Here is a 15179-nt window from a genome sequence, read left to right as displayed (position 1 = left end):
TTTATCCAAGCAGGGACGGCTGTCATCATGGGGCTGTTTGACGTCAAACTGTGCACACGTGGGTCAAGTGCAGGTTAACCTGTCACCGTCTTTGCTACTCTGCGCCATGGGGGGAAATTTGCATGTCACCACAAAGTCACAAGCTATGCATATTTAGGCTGAGTGTGATGGAAACTACCATGAAGAAGAGGAAATACAGCTACAACAAAGACTGGGAAACTACATCTGTTGTGTGCTACTGAATCAACCAGAGGGCAGAGCTTAGAGTAAAGCAGAGACGTTACCAGCAAAGGGGCAGAATAGCAATTTTGTTTTTTAATATATCAAAATTTTAGACTACCTCCCAGCATCAGTGTCCCACATTGTCCCTCATGAAAAAACACTTTGTCTCACATTCGGTTTGTTCTTTGTCACATTTCTGAGTCTTATGTAACAGAAACTAATAAAAGACAGTGTTGAAAAGTGAAAAACAGATAAAGTGGACCATACCATGTTTGGACAACGAACACTTTCATATTAATGCACATTGTTAATCAATAAGTGTGAGAATATCCAACAGTTCTTTCGTGGGAACACACAGCAGATGGCGTCAGTGTGCCAGACCTCTCAGTGTGTTTTCAGCTGATCAGTTGATGCTTTGCTCAGGTTGTTCAGAGGGGCACATCAGAGGTTGAATGTATAACTAATATTGATCTCTGTCTGCCTTCTGATGGATTGAAACCTTAACACTAACCATAATAGTATGATAATTAGAATGAAACAAGGAAGTCAAAGCAGTGTCAGCAAAAATATATGATTTTGGGGCTGACACTTCAATCTAAACAGTGTGAGGCATGTATCCCATAGTGCTTCAGTGCACTGTACAGAGGCAAACTGTGTCATCAAGGGGAGGGAGTCACACGCAGTTAATATTTTAACTTGCACATTAACAACACTAATCAAAAATTATCACTGCACAAGCAGCGTAACCTGATTTTTCTAATCTTGTGATGATGTTAGCTTCTTCACTTCTCCTCCCAGTGTATCCAGGTGTTGTCATGGGAACATGCCGTAGATGGGAGCTGACAGCTGTTTGGGTCTAGTGAAATTATTCAGCCAATCTGGCAGCCCCGCCTCCCAGACAGATGGAGAGGTTGGCAAGGTAGCGCTCACATTTAGCAACGTCACACATCACTCTGGATTTGCTATCAGCCAAACTCATTCCATCATTTTTCCCCCCTGAAAAAGCAGGATTGGCAGTGTGTTTTCTTCGATTTCTAGAGAATGGTAAAGCAGAAAAACTGAGCAGACAGAGGAGGGGATTCTGTGGAGGGCCAATAAGAGAGCACAGATGGACAGACTGACTCTCTTTTCCTCTCTCTGGTCCAAAAGTAGCCATGGATATGTTGAACATTTTTTACATTTTTGAGATAAATTTTTGAAATCTATTTCTCTGTTATTAAGGTAAACAATCATCACCAGGTTCACAATTATCACGTGGGTAGAATGCTGTAAATGTCACTCAAATAAAAGTACAATTACTCCTATAGAAAACGTCAAAGTCAAATTGAAAACTTGAGAAACCATAAGAGAAGTCTACTCAAAGTTCTCCCAACCCAAACACAAGTTACTTTGCATTTTCTTATTGTTTAGAGTTTACTGCAATTATGAAAGTAATTTTAATATTGGCATTACATTAGGTTAGCTGCTTTCTAAAACACACCAATAAGATAACAATCAAGAGAAACATCACACATGAAAAATTAACATAGCGAATGTTAGCAAGCTAGCTAGTTATATTTTCACCTACAGTATGTGTCATTTACTTCAAAGTTCTTGTGGAGGTTAGAAGTTGAGTTTCAAAAGGTGGAGATCTCATGTTTTATGGAAGATACAACAAAAACTTCATTGTGTAACTTTTATTTTAGATTAGATGTTTTTTTTAAACTTCTGAGATGAAAAAGCCAATTTATTTTCACTTCTGCCTCTCAGTCCCTCTGCAGCAGCAAGCACGGACAAATTATAGACATGTGGCCCGGCCAGACGAGAGCTCAGTGTTTGTTTTTTCAACTTTCGGGATTGAAAAGTGGATTCTGCTTGTAAACCTGTGTGCAGCAGCCACCACGAGGAGCCGACGGCACTGTTCACAGTAAAATAATTAGTCTGTCTGTCCGTGTTGACTGCTGACCGGAGGAGAAATGTATTAAATAAAATAAAGAGAGGAGGGGTGTAAAGGAAAGAATCAACTTTTTCTGGTGAGTACTGAGGCACAAGTATACGTGCAGCTGACACTGGCATTTTTGGCCGCACCGAGTCAAACCATGTCGCCACTGATTTGCATTTCCATTACAACTTATATCGCAGTGAGCCGTGCCTAAGATGGACCCACTTTGGAGTAGGGACAAAGCGAGCTCGCCTCACCTCCAAGACTGCGGTCACATCTGTGACGAGACTGTGACGAACCTCCTTTTCTCCCCCCTGAACAAGTGAGTGTTGTGATAATGAGCTTGTGTGTGCAGGAGAGCAGAGAAAGAAATTTTTAAGATTTTTTTTATGTTCAGCTCTCAGTACTTCTGTAACTTCACACTGAATCTTTTTGTTTTGAAATGTAGTTTCCCTCCTCTGTTGCTGTCTTTTACTGTCAGGTGTCTGTTTTTATTACACACAGTCGTTGTCTGTCGCTCACGATTGCCTCAGTAAACTGTTGACTGCACGCATGAAGCGCGTCCTGCTTGTTGTGAAGGAGGTACTCAGGATGGAGAACATGACACCTAACTTATATGAGACTCAACAATCAAATGTTTTTTAGACTTTCTATCTACTTCAGCTTTAAGTAAGATAATTTAGTGCGGAGTACCTGGTACCCAGCGTTACTGAAAACCTTTGGTGCACAGAAACACCTCAGCTTTCTGTCAGTTTCTCGACCCATCTGTTATGTATCCTTCAGTTAGAAAAAGGCTACACAGGAAGTTCTCTGGAAAAGTCTCACACCAGGTCGTTAGTGGATTACTTCAAAGCAGAAGCAGCTCGCTCTAAATTTGGCTCATCAGAGGAACTTATCGATTTGGCCGCCAAAGACCTCGTTTGTCTCCCACTTGGTGAAGTCTCAGATGACAGAGCGCTTGCATTTTACCCCCTGCGAGTGGCAGCCAACCTTAGACAGAGAGGCAGAGTATTAATTAGGCCTCACTCTGTCCTGCGCCACCCCTCGCTCAACCTCACCTCTCTGGATGCTCCCGCAGAACGGGCATCTGTGGTCAGCACTGGAAATGAGCCTTGAAAGTGTAATTAATGAGTGCAATGGTGAGATAATTACAGAGAACAAAATTATTGATCTGGCCAGCAAACTCCTGAGTCTTAAAAACGTCTGACCTGAAAAGTCTTACCTTATACTGCTGTCAGGAAATATGGTGAGTGAGGTAATGCAATACAGTGGGCTGAATTTGTGCTTTTTTCATCACTCCTGGGAGATTATTGAGATTCATAAGGAATGTCTCGAAGTGAGAAAGGTGCTTGATCTCTGACCTGATTCGATTCATCAGGAGTGGATATTATCTGGAATGATTGCTGAGTTTCACTGAGGGAAAAAAAAGTGTCATTATCAACAAGAAAATGCCAAAGGTTATCTAGGAAGTGTTTGTGGTGCCAGTGTAGCTCAGTATTAAGTCATAATAGGAGCGACTGCCTCATTGTACTGTGAGCATAATGATAGGATAAGATCAAATCATTAAGCAGTTTGGGTGTAACTGATTAGTAATGATACATTATCCCCAGGAGTGCAAGCAGAGTGTTATGAACTGTGAATATAAGAACATAATGTCTATGGCATCGTTAACAGAGTAACCTCCGAGGGCCTCGGCTTACAAATAGTTATAGTAGGCATTTAACAGTGGATGTACTATGCAGTTTCATTAGCTTCCAAACTTTTGTGCTGGTTCAATTTAGAGTGAAGTGTTATGGTTTGTGCTGCTTCTAAACTCTTCACTAATGAGAAAACCTGATGCAGTTGGCCAGACTTTCTGACCACTAACCATCTTAGCAGCATGACTCAAGAATCAGTTTACCACACTGATATTCATGTCCCTGTCAGGATGAACTGTAATCACTTTGGTGATGCCTCAACTTGTCATCTAGCGCAATCATCAAGCCAAACTTGAAACACCTGTAAAATGTTGGTAGCATTGTGTTATCACTAGGATGATACCTGCTACACATCAGCATGTTAGCATAGCAATTATATGACATAGAGCTATAGTTCTTAGACATTTGAATGCAGCTCTAAATGTCTGGGTGCTTGGACGTCAAAGTGTTTGTTGAGGAATTTAGCCACTTTTTTTTTTTTAACTCACATGACATGGGCATGAAAAGGACAGGTTGATGAGTATGATATATTGATGCCAGTTGTATAGCAGTTATTTTGCAATAAAATGTGTGAATGTGTTAAGCCATTTGGGTTTATTACTTTCATTAAATGTGTAAAGAGGCAGAAAAAGCTTTCAATGTTTGTGATATAAAATACATTTATGTACTGTATATTGGTATAAGAGTTTTATCTGACGTGGCTGCGCCCCAGGTGTTTGTCTCCAAAGTCACACTTCATCTTTTTGGTAACCTTAATCACTTAATATCACTAAATATAGAGTATAGCTCAGATATATGTTGGCTTTAAAGATATGTGACCAGATAGATGTAACATTATTAGTTTTAGGTTGCACCTCTTTTTCTAAATTATGTTTGATTGATGTATCTCTACACGTTTACACAGTGTAAACAGTGCAATATTAGATATAAAATATTAGTGTTGTTAATTGTCAGAATGTATAAAATGAAATACTGATGAATCATTCAAACATGCACATGAAGTAGCTTGGCTCACTGCCTGAACTTCTACAGACTTCAGAAGCAGTCAGTCTCAGTGTGATGCCTCAGTGTTTTCTGATCACACAAACATGTGTAAATGACTACCAGCCTTTTACAGGAACAACTGGAAGAACCTGTAACACAGTAAATGATAAGAATTCAAGAACGTATATTCACATAATAGAGATAATAACCTTATTCCTAACTATCATAAATTAACCAAACAAATGACAAATGTCTTCACTGTATTACAGAACCTTTTAACTGTACTTTGAAAGTGAATCTGACAGAAATATTGATCAGAGGTCAGAGGAAAGATGATGATATTGCCTGAAATGAGATCAAATGATTGTCTGATATCATGCTGATTAGTGTTTGTATGTGTGTGAAAAAGAGTGAACAAACAGAGCGAGAGGTAGAGAGCATGTATGTGTAAAATGTGTGTGTTCGCCTCTCTCGTCCCTTCTATCCTTCCCCTCCCTCCCTCCCTCCCTCCCCTCACCTGTGCTGTGCAGGTAATGAGGCTGCAAGCTGATGGCCAGATGAAAGATGGACAATGGGAGTGACAGGTTTATTTTTGGCCATCTGAAACAGCACCGAGAATGAAAAATGACGTGCCAACTTGAATAATTAAACGGCTTCAGAAGCTCCACTGATCCACCTGTCCACAGATCAATAGACAACATTCAGATGCAGCACGCCATATGTTCGATAGAGGCCCACACCACGAGCCACAAGCCTGAGAGAGGATGTCCAGTTCATTTCTGGCAAGGAGCTGCTTCACAGCAATCAGTGGCGATTCTTGGCCAGTTTTACTGTGGGGATAGACTGGGGCCAGTTGTTTTGTCAGAGGGACAAATTCGACCCAGGCAGAAATACTACGCAAAGTAATAGCTCACAAAAACTACATATAATATCAAGATTGGTATTTCTTACACTTACATGGTGTCAGCACCATACCACTCCAAGAAATGTTGTAGAATAGACCAACACCCCACACACACACCTTTCACCCCACCCCTTAAAACTAAAACTATACTTTCTGTAGGGCTGACATTCTGCCAGAACCACTAACGTCTGTAGAAGGTTCTTGTTAAGACTAAGGGACCTTTAAGAAACCTTTTTGGAAGAAACAGATTTTCAGGCATTGTCGAAATCATTGGTGTTAAGAGATCCTCAGCTCAGATATTCAAATATTTACCCTTGTTTCAAATGACACTTTTTAATTAGATGTATCTGGAATCCCTTTAATCAGTTTGTTTGTTTACTTGTGTTCTGCCATAGTTTAAAATATTTTTTATTATTAAATATGATTTGAATAATTCTCCGTTTAAACAATGGTAATTGTATCATAGACTGTTAAAATGATGGCTGACCACAATATACAATCTATGGATTCAATCATTTTTTCTTGGCTTATCTGTAGAATACAGTATGCATCTTTATAGAACCCTCAGAACACAAGAGGGTGAAACCCATGGAACATAAAAGGGTTCTTGGTGGAATCCCCAGGGTGGGTTTAGATAGAGCCCTTGGAATATAAACAGGTTCCCGGTAAAATGCCCCTGGTTGGTTCTACATGAAACTTTTGGAATATAAAAGGATTCTGATTAAATCTTTGGATTATAAAAGGGTTCTCTGCCGAACGCCCTGGGGGGTTTCTAAATCAAACCCTTGGAATATAAACGGGTTCCTGGTAAAATGCCTCTGGTTGGTTCTACATGAAACCTTTGGAATATAAAAGGATTCTGATAAAATCTTTGGATTATAAAAGGGTTCTCTGCAGAACGCCCTGAGGGGTTTCTAAATCAAACTCTTGGAACATAAAAGTGTTCTTGGTAGAACCCCCTAGGCGGGTTCTAGATGAAACCCTTCAAATATAAAAGGGTTCTCCGCAGGATGCCCTGGGTGGGTTCTTGTTAGCACACTTAGTTCTGGGTGGAACCTTCACACCACAGAAGGGTTCTCTGTAGAAACTCTCACAGAGAGTTCTGGGTATAACGTTTATGTTGGGTTTTAGGTAGAATCTTCAGAGGGGATCAGGAAGTGGAACCTTTACAAAAAGGTTTTACCAGGAACCAAAAATGGTTCTGCTATGGGGACAGGCCAAAGAACCCTATATGGTTCTTATTAGCACTTTTATTTCTAACAATGTGTGTAATTCATTATAAATAGTTTAATCAGATTTGTCTTTCAGCAGGAGGCCTTTTAGCCTCATAGTTCTAGTATCATCTTGCGGGAGCAGCAGAGGTTATGAATGTCTTGCTCTAAACACAATGTCACATCTAATAATAATTCCATAATGCCCTTCCTTCCTTGTTCACTCATGGGCTAATACCTAATGAATACTCTCGCTGTCGTTGCTCTGTTCTCAGGGCTCAATTTTCTATTCTATTTCTGTGTATTGAACATCAAATGCTGTGCAGGGCCCTCGTGTGGGATTAGAGGGCTTGTTCCTTCCTAATAGGCCCTTGACCTTCGCGGCTCCCTGACAGGGCTCTGGCATTAGCCCTTTGCGGTAGCGTCCGCTGCCCGGGCTCCCATGATGCAAATTTCATGTCACAACATCAAACGGCGTGCTGATCAAAGGTCAGCGCTCCTTTGTGTAGGTGTTTGATATCAAAATTTCTATTTCATCTCCAGCTGTCAAGGGCTGTTAGAGCTGAAGAGCAAAGGATGGAGGGAGGGAAAGGAGAGCAGGAGAGGTGGTCAAAGTTGATAAAAAAGAAATGGAGTGGACTAAGCTTTGAAAAAAGGCAACAGAGCCCACTGGAACTTCAGTGTTTGAGGCGTAACATGCATTTACTTGCACCTGTTTGCATTCGTCCTGGATATTTTTACCTTTTCTGATTAAGATTTTTATTCACCATAGCAGAAATGATAGTGAGTGTAATCAAACGCGCCGTCTGAAAAAGCCACAGCCTGCACTCTTTTTCTAGAGAGTGTCTCTGCTTTGATTGTGTTTCTGTTTCCTCATGCATTCCTCATAAGACCTTGAAAATTGCGTAGGAAAGGGAAGAAGGAAGTTGGAATCGATGCATCATTCCGATTAATTAGGGGCATGATTTGCTGAGGCGTCTCAGAAATAAACCAATCTGAATGTGGAATTAGGATTCAGGAGAGAAGAGTCGGGCTGCGTGGCATCCAGATCTGTGACATTATGCATTAAATTATGGTTAAGAAAGAAGCCATCTCTCTCAATCATGATGACACACTCCTGTGGCATTCACTGTGCGTGCGTCTCTGGATGCACTTTATGTTTGCATGTGTGCTAATAAAAATGAAAGGTCATGCATCACACACCCTGATGTCACTGCCGCTGTCCCGGCGACAGAGCAAACACACCAGCCACATCAGCCACGCGTTTAATCACTCGCTGCTCCGCCTTCACTTGTAATCTCTCACACAGACAGGCAGGCCACTCAATAAACTACACTCTCCACTAATTTGGCCTGGAGAAATTAAATCACATCCACACGAGGCACCACTGGGATGTTTGGGACGGGCAGCGAGGCGGGATTATCATTCAACAATGTGGCAGCATCACCGCATCCCATGCAAATACACTACCTGAGCGCATGGCTGAGGAATAAATCTCAGGCTGACGGGGGAGCGTTCCCATCCAAAAGCTTGGCTGGCGGCATTATATGCATGAAGAATGTCAGTCCGTAGAGCATCAGCATGTCAGTCAGGACAGAGTGATAGGAGCAGAAGTGGATCAAGTGTAGGATTAGGATTAGGGTGAACTTTTGTCACTCCGAAAACCTCACTGTTTGGGATTGTCCATCAGTTTCAGCCTGCTTGGTCTTCACTACGATTTACACGTGTGCTCCTTAGGTAGAAATTTAAAGACATACTAAGTAGGATTTTTCTGAAGAACAATGTATAGAATCATTAATGTAATCCCTCTCAATCATCACTTATGACTCATCAGAAGTATGTGGGAGTGTCTGTATCTGCAGAGACCCTGAACTCTGCCTGTATTTTCTTATTTTTTTCATTATTTTGCTGTGTTCAGGATGCTTTACCAACCCAAAATGTCAGTATTTGACGACGTGTGAATGAGACTTGACAATCAACTTTCTTTCTTGTGCATTTACAAACAGCAACTGATAAGTCCTGCTTATTCTGCCTCTAAGCTTTTTTGCTATTGTAGCACCCAAACAAGGCACCAAAGATATGATCTGGGCAGAAGCAGCATTAGACAATTGTTTTAGCATTCTGTCCAGAAAATCTTGGTGTGGTCCATGATTATCTTTATATGTATATACATCTGATTTCAGTCTTTTCATCTGCAGTTCTGTTTCTCAGTGATAGATGGCAATGTTGCTCTTCCATAGAAAACCACTCAGCTACACTTGATGGTTTCAAATAGCTGCTTCTTGCTAAGATTTTTACTCAGTAATTGTTCAATTTAAGCCCATCAGAATGCATTTTTGGCAAATATACGGTTATATGGAAACACAAATGAAGAAAACACTTTAGTTATGAACATGTATTATGAGGATCCAGGACTTCCAGATGAGAAAAATAAGGATCCAATTACTCTCAGTTGCTACCTTTTTTAATTTTATACTTGAGCAGTCACACATAAAATAAAAACAACAAAAATTTTAAGAAATGCTAAACCTAGTCAGTTTCTGTATGCATGGCATATAATGTTGTGTAATGTTCTTTCAGTTAAAATGTGTTTTTCTTCTATGTTTTGATCACAATTTGGAAAACGACAGTCTTTAAAAAGTTTGATTTTTGTGACTTTTCTCATATAATTCCTCATTCAACCATTTTTATCCATGTTAAATTAGGTTTGACTGAAATAGGAAATCTAATAATAAACAAAGGAAGAGTGTAAGATAGGATTTTTCCCAATTTGGTTTTGGTTTTGGTCAAACCTGTAGAGAAATCCAAAGATGTTCTTTTTGGGAAATTTCTAACAGTGCTAATTCTGAAGATAAAAGAATAAGAGTGGGCTAAGATAACAGTCTCTGCCATGTCCAGCATCCATTGTGCTAAAGCAGTAAAAGAGCAGCCATGTTGACTAAGTTAGCTAACACTGTCATCACCTATTACATTAGCTATGGCTAGCAAACACTACCATTACACCTTGTCCTAATGCAAGCGAGTGTCAATAAAAAAAAATGCACTGGTCTCTATGAGAATGTCCTAACTATCAATGACATGATGCAAAGCAAAGTGGTGCACCGTTTTGAGCTGCACTATTGTTGCACGCCCAAATTCTGTTGGAAGTGCTGCACAACGGGTGATTCATTAAGTTGAGATGAGGAGATATCTACACGATACAAGAAAAATCTGAATAAGGTATGAAGTGGCTGGAGGAAGATCACCAGGGAGTTGTTTATCAAGGGAAATGCCCCTCGCTGATACCAAGGTACTTGCTGCTGGCTATACTTTTTGTCATTTCCAGTAGAAAACATCTGAATATCATAATATAAAACTTGTGTTTTCTGTTTAAAAAGTACAAATGTGGGAGCAAGTACTTACTCACTTTTTACTTGAGTGGTTATGTCTCCAATTTGATGCAGAGCAAAGAGCTGATTGGTCTCACAGGCTAAGAAATTAACTTATTAAAATGTGAACCTCTACCAGCCAGTGACAGATTACTTTTAAGATTTATCTTCATCATCATCATTATTTCATGTCTCAAAAATCCCAGTCACTTTCATATTTTGCCAGCATTTTGCTGGCGGATGATTATAATTTTCCAGCCTGAATGTGGTTTGATTAAGCACAGGTGTGCTGCTGAGGCACACCACAGTGATCCTTGTTTCTCACCCTATTGAGAAAATAAAATACTCGCATTTCGCATGATAATAATAATCAATTTTTTTAAGTGACTGAAGAGCCAATGATCACTAAAGCGTACAGACCTTTGGATGAAAGTGATGCAGACTCATAGCAGTCAGACAGAGACAGACAGAGGCAGCGCTCAGGTGATCTAACAGCCTGGTTATATAATATTCTCACCATGGTTAAACTGTTGATAAAGTCAGTCAAAGATTTGGTCATCTTCTGTCACTGAACTACATATTCAAACTGTTTCAGTGTGGACAGAGAGAGTGTGATGTGATATGATACAATGCGTTAGACTGACACTTGCATGCAGTTAAGACAAGGTGTTAGCTACTGTTAGCAAACACTATCGCGAGCTAGTGAGTAAGTTAGCAACTGCTACAGGTGGAAAAGTTAAAATTGTCCTCAGCCTAATTACCATGGTTACCAAACAATTAAGATAAGATTGCATGTTCAAGTTTCTGTAATACGTCATCAGACATTTTCTTGCTCCAAAATGTTCCACTGAAATATGAATGAAAGAGACAAAAATGGGGGCTGCCTCCTTAAACAGATTGCCACATAGCAGATGAATCAGTGGCTGCAGAGATGGATTAGTTGCATGGGGGTGTAATTACTCTCCCCCTGATACAAATGAAGGCACGGGGGTTATCTCTAAGCTCATGAATAGGCTGTTGTTTATAATGGAGAGGCTCCTCATAGCCATGGAGAGCTACATTAATTGCCTGACAAGACCATAAACCCTCACGGTGTTCATGGAAAGGCACAAGGAGCAGAAAAGGGGGATCATTCCTATTCTTTTATTTCTTTCTTTTGTGTTTTTTTTCTAGCCTCACCACCTGTGGAGAGAGAGGGAGGTGGAACAGAATTTAAATGAAGTTGAAAAAGTTGGGAGAGTGAGAGACGAAAGGCGGAGAAAATGGGAGATACGGGCTGACAGAAACATAATCAGTGGCAAAATGAAACAAAAAAACAAGAAGGAAGAGGGCAGGTGAGGGGAGAGACAAGCGAAGACGGAGACGAAGTGGAGAGAAAGTGAGACATCGCTTCCAGAAGCTGTTCAAAATCCTCCTTCTCCGTGAACACTCATCCCTGATGTGGAAGAATGGAGTGGAAGTGGGCTTCTTCTTCTGGGGTTGAACACCTAATTATAGATCACTCATGCACAAACTAGTAGAGTTGTGTCAGTGTGACAGGCAATATGTCCCTAAGAAACTGCGGTATGCCTTTCAAGGGGTGTAAAAAATGACACGTCTCCAGTCGGTGACACATAATGGAAAAATATCTCACTCTTGCTGCAGCGATTGTAGTGTAACAAAATCTTTGTGCTTGCCTTCATCATCCCCAGAAATCCCCATAATAGGACAAATGAGGCATGAGCATAGTTCGCTATCAGCCCCGGCCAGCCGAGGGCAAGCCAGGCCAGAGGTAATAAACTCTGACATTTCCACTCTTACTGTGGCAGACGGTGTCTGGCTGCGCTCAACCCCACCACTCCTTGGTCTGCGCTCTATCCCGACACCTCAGGTCAGTAACTTTGACTCGCTAACCACCCTCATTAGTATTCTAGAAAGCTCCGTGGCAGACATCCAGTTTCTGTGTGGGGAAAACAAAGGCTGGTGGTGTAGTTGTACTGTAGGATACCGCTTCTTCCAAATAGCTGTGATATGAGTGAGAGGGCTGAGGAGAATGGTGAATCGTCTCTGCAATATGAGTTGTATTCTCCAAAAGAAACTCCTGTAGAAAGGTACATCAAAATCTACCAGCATTTGTGTTTAAATTGAAGAGCTGAAGGGGAATAAACCTACACCTCATGAGGGTGTTAAAAGCAGTAGGGAATGCAACAAAGTACTTTTACTACCTTGCCTTGCCTTTTACTCAAGTTCTGTACTTACAATTTTCCAGTACTTGTACTGTACTTGAGTATTTCCATTTTATGCTCCTTTATACTTCTTCTTCACTGCATTTTTTAAGAGCTTTAGTTACAAGTTATTTTGCTTATTAAGGGCAGGTTCACTCCTAAAGGTCCAGTTTCTGAATTGAGCCAATGTCAGGATGATACATTTTTTCAGTTTTCTAACTGGTCCCATTTGCTTTCACATGGCAAAAGAAATTGTAAACTGAGGTCACATGGTGGAAATGTTCAATTGTTGGTCGCAGTCGGCAGGCAAAAGACAACAAGCAGCCCAATTTCTATGTGGATACTGTACATAAAGGAACACACATAATAAAGTGCATGTCATCAGACTTTAGAGGACTGTGCATATGAATGTCTCGTAAGACAGCAGGTATTAAATAAATTAATAACTTTGTTATAAGTCCCCTGCCAGTTGACAGTTGGTTAGCAAATATGCAACTAGTTCACCAGTTACCAAAACAAGCAAAAACACATTTTTAACCAATGAAATTACACGAACAATACAGAATAAAGATGGATTTTGAATGCAGGACTTTTACATGTAATGTAGTATATTTATATTAGTGTTTTTAGATTGTGATATTTTCAGTTTTATTTGAGGGACAACTCTGTTGATATTCTATATTATCAACAAATCACACGAAAGACCAACAATGACTTGATCCTGCTAACAAACACTGTCTGTGTCATTTATTCCACAGAGCTCCATTGTTTTCCACAATCTATTAAAAACAGCAGTGAGACAGCCTGCTCTCAGTCTCAGGCTGTCAAAACACAAACAGATTCACAAGGTATCCTGTAGTGTCTGTGTGAGACACACCTGGACTTCAGTAACTTCAATGTAAACCATTCAAGCATGAGAAAGGTTGCATATGGAGTTTGTGGGGTGGATGGATAGGTTAAGTTAAGAAACGTAACATAATGTACTTATTTTATCCCAAACCATGATCTGAAACCCTACCAGTGTAAGGCAATGTAACACAACGTGATGTAACGTAATGATTTTTCCCTAAATCTAGCAAAGTGGTTTGTTGCCCAAGCAGAAATGGAACTGCAACCATCTCACAACATTAACCATGTGTTAAAAAGGCTTTCTAGCAGCATCTCAAACAGACGCTAAAGGTTAGCCTATTTTGTGCATCAACATGAGATGCAGACAGCCATCATAAGTACGCTGGTATTTGACGAACCAGGAAGAAAACGGGTTGGTTAGACACACTATTATATTAGGTGACATGTGCCTTTATTACTATGAACATGGGCACTGTTGTTTTATATTTCAGTCACACACACGTCATCATGGTGCTGTACATAAGAATACTCACTGTTGTTCAAAATGTATATTAGTTGCAAATAGTAATCAACAAATACAGTATTTGCACCTGTTTCAATACTGTTTGCTTAAGGCTGTAGTCCCCAGGTGTTTCCATATATCATTTAGTCTTTTTCAACAATAAAACTTAACATTTGTGAGATGTTCTTAAAGATTTACATTCTGTCCATTTGTTATATTTCCAGTGTAACAAATGGCAGCCACAGTTAGAACACCGAAGTCAGGCCGACTAACACAGGGTTTGTTTTTGTCTTTTCATGGGATTTGTTGACAATAACACTTATTCCTTTAAGAAAAAGATGTGAATATGTCTTCCACAAACACAGTGACATTGGGTAAATATAATCTGTGCAGAGAAAACACATATAGAGCCCTGACAGGCAAGAAACCAGACACCAATGCTCATGCAGTATAGTGTGACACATCCATATTTATGTTCACAAACACAGACACAGAATAGTCAGAAAATGATCAGTTTTTGGGCACATGTCATGACACATCCAAAAAAAAAAGTACTGCTTTCAATTACTTGACATTGTGGAATTCAGCTTTTTATAGACTTGAGTAAAAGAAATCTAATAAAAACAAATCACTGTGAGAACTGTGGCTTAATGTGATTTATTCACTAACATATTGCCATAACATTTGTTTTAATGGCATAGTTTAAAAATACAACCATCCACTTGCAAATGCTCTAATGCTTTGCTTTCATGTTGTACATCAAACTCAGCCGGGAGGAGGAGAAATAACTGAACGTGCAGATGTTTAAAAAACTGTTTCCAGAAAATATACAGCGTACAGTCATAACTGCAATTCATCTTTAGCATAAATCCTACATGTGTTCTTTTTAAATATGTTCTATAAACACTGTCGGCTAACATCGCCAGGCTTATTTATCAAACAAATAGCTTTTGGATGAATCTCCTGGTTAAACAACCTTGCCCCTGCAGTTTAAAGCAGCACTGTTATGCCTTGCTCACTAATTCAGTGACTTGGCCTGCGGTCATGGGATTAAAAGAGATAAGCACTGGTGAATATTCCACTGCTTCTGCAATGGAGGTCTCCCATTTATCACCCAGTGAGACCAGTGAATAATACATGGGCTTGTCCAGTCCACGCACAGTAAAGCAAGGGCACTTGTAGTAGAAAAGTATCGCCCTTGTCTAACCAGTTAGGCCTCCCCGAGGCTGATTCCGACAGGTCTATTTGGAACAGTCTTGTTTGACCTCTCCCTATGTCTTCCCTTGGAGCCATGCGTGCGGCCGATCAATCACTTGA

The sequence above is a fragment of the Lutjanus erythropterus genome, chromosome 2 (assembly GCF_056507025.1).
Source record: "Lutjanus erythropterus isolate fLutEry1 chromosome 2, fLutEry1.hap2, whole genome shotgun sequence".
NCBI lineage: Eukaryota > Metazoa > Chordata > Actinopteri > Lutjaniformes > Lutjanidae > Lutjanus > Lutjanus erythropterus.
Note: the sequence above shows the minus strand (reverse complement) of the source record.